Here is a 2,113-nt window from a genome sequence, read left to right as displayed (position 1 = left end):
AGAGGAAGTAAAAGTCGTAACAAGGTTTCCGTAGGTGAACCTGCGGAAGGATCATTACCGGATTGTTCGAGGGTGACGAGCGCCATTGTTTCTACCCCGTGTGGGTGAAGCAGCTCGCTGCGCCCGACGCTTTCCGCCGCTGGCCCCGCTTGGACGCGGGGACGGCTATACCCGAACATGCCGGGGATTGCCCGAATTTCGAAGGGCGCCCCGTGCCAAATTTGTTGCGCCCAGTGGACGCCGGCTGCAACCTTGGACGGTTGGCTTGGCCGCGCCCGCGGGTAGAAACGGCGTAACGCACACTGTTGGGTGGGCTTTCTGAAGTCCGCCTCGGCACTCTTGCGCGGAATGGGAGTAAGACGACCCGACCTGCTGCTCTTGCCCAGTACGAGGGGAACGGCGAAGCGTGCGGTCGGTCAAGGAACTGACGGTCGAGAGCTAATGCCGCTGCCGCTTAGTACACACGGAACCGTGGTGCGAGCGCTCTCCCGTCCTCCGCGGCAAACGCTGCCGAGTCTGAAAAGGCTGGCGGCTGCCGGTCGCTTCCTGCGGCGAGTGTGGAGTAACGACCCGACTTTGTTGCTGCCCAAGTACTAAAGGAACGGTGCGGCGCTCGGTCGGTCATGGAACCGGCGGTATTGAGGGTGCGGCTGCCAAGTACGGAAGGAACCGTGGCCTAAAGCACTCTCCCGTCCTCCGCGGCAAATTCCACCGCGCCCGAAAGGGCCGGAGGCTGCCGGTCGGCTCCCGCTCGTGACGCGCGAGGTGTCGAGTTCGCGGTTCAATGCGACGACGTCTGCAGGCTATTTGCCCGCCGCCGAGGGAAAGGCGGCGTTGCTGCGAAGTACCGAAGGAAACGCGGCTTTGCTACGTCGGAAGCGTTCTGCGGTTTGCGGACTTGTGCGCTTTGGGAAGGCGCCGCACGTCGAAAGAGGAAGTACGGACAGACGAGGGACTGTAATCCCGTATTCGAACGCACTTGCGGCCAGGCCCTTGCTGGCTTCGTCTTCCGCCTCAAGTAGACTTGTTGTGGCTCCGGCGCAGAGAGCCGTCCCTGGCACTGGCCGAGTGGCTTTGGAGAGCTGCGCGAGTACGCGCGCGCCAAGCTCTTGTCTTTCGTCTCGAGTAGGCTGTTGGATCAGCAGCGGTCATGCGGAAACGCGTGACCGCCGAACGAAAGAGCGAAACAGGAGTAGCGCACGCCGAAAGGCGCTCTTCGAAACCACACACAGGGAGACGCCACGTGCCTGAAACACTGGTTGTACTGTACTGAATTGAACAAACTATTTTTCACGACTCTAAGCGGTGGATCACTCGGTTCTCGGGTCGATGAAGAACGCAGCCAGCTGCGAGACTTGGTGTGAATTGCAGGACACACTGAGCACTGATTCTTTGAACGCACATTGCGGCCTTGGGTCTTCCCTTGGCTTCGTCTGTCTGAGGGTCGGATCACATATCAAGAGAGCCTTCGGCGCACAGGGAACGTGCGTCCGTCGACTCGTTTTGACCGCGTCGGCATCATGGACAGTACGTTGAGCGCTGAAGCCACGCGCCAGCAACCTCACGAGAAGGAGACGGTGGCGAGCCGTCGTGCCAAATCTTCGAAGAGACGGAAACGAGGCATTACTACTGCAGCGTGACGAGTGCGCGCCTCTGGCAAGACCGCCGCAGGATGGAGTCGGATACCTGCAGGGAAAGAGCGGTCCAAGCTCGAGGCGCGAACGTCTGTTGCCTTGTAGCGCGCACCTTTGCGAGAGAGTCGGAAGCGATCGCAATTTGCGTTGTTTGCCTTCGGAGTACGTCGAGCTCCAGAGCTGGTCGCTCGCTCACGTCACCGCAGCTGTGTGGGCGCCCTTCCGGGCTTCGTCGCACGAATGGGAATCGGCAGATTCGTGCGAGGAGCGGGGAGGAGAAGGGTGGCCCCCGAAAGCGGTTCGACGCGAGAGCGCCGTCTGCGAGCGAGAAGAGCACGGCACGGCGGAGAATTGCCGCGAGACGGAAAATGTCTCCCTCGAGAGCGTTGGCCGAGCTGAAGCGTTCCGTCGTAGTCCGCCGTCGGTCCAAGTGCTTCGCAGTCTCTGTCCCCTTAAGACTGGGCCACTCCAGTTGGGGC

General features: G+C 61.2%; 1 non-coding gene across 1 annotated transcript; it reads left to right on the top strand.

The window, feature by feature from the left end:
- The first annotated feature begins 1,294 nt into the window (after positions 1 to 1,294).
- LOC139053946 (5.8S ribosomal RNA) lies at positions 1,295 to 1,447 on the top strand. Its single transcript, XR_011510907.1, has one exon. It is a non-coding gene; the product is annotated as a 5.8S ribosomal RNA (ribosomal RNA).
- The last annotated feature ends 666 nt before the right edge of the window (positions 1,448 to 2,113 follow it).

The sequence above is a fragment of the Dermacentor albipictus genome, unplaced genomic scaffold (genome assembly GCF_038994185.2).
Source record: "Dermacentor albipictus isolate Rhodes 1998 colony unplaced genomic scaffold, USDA_Dalb.pri_finalv2 scaffold_406, whole genome shotgun sequence".
Taxonomy (NCBI): domain Eukaryota; kingdom Metazoa; phylum Arthropoda; class Arachnida; order Ixodida; family Ixodidae; genus Dermacentor; species Dermacentor albipictus.
This window is presented reverse-complemented; position numbering and strand designations above follow the sequence as displayed.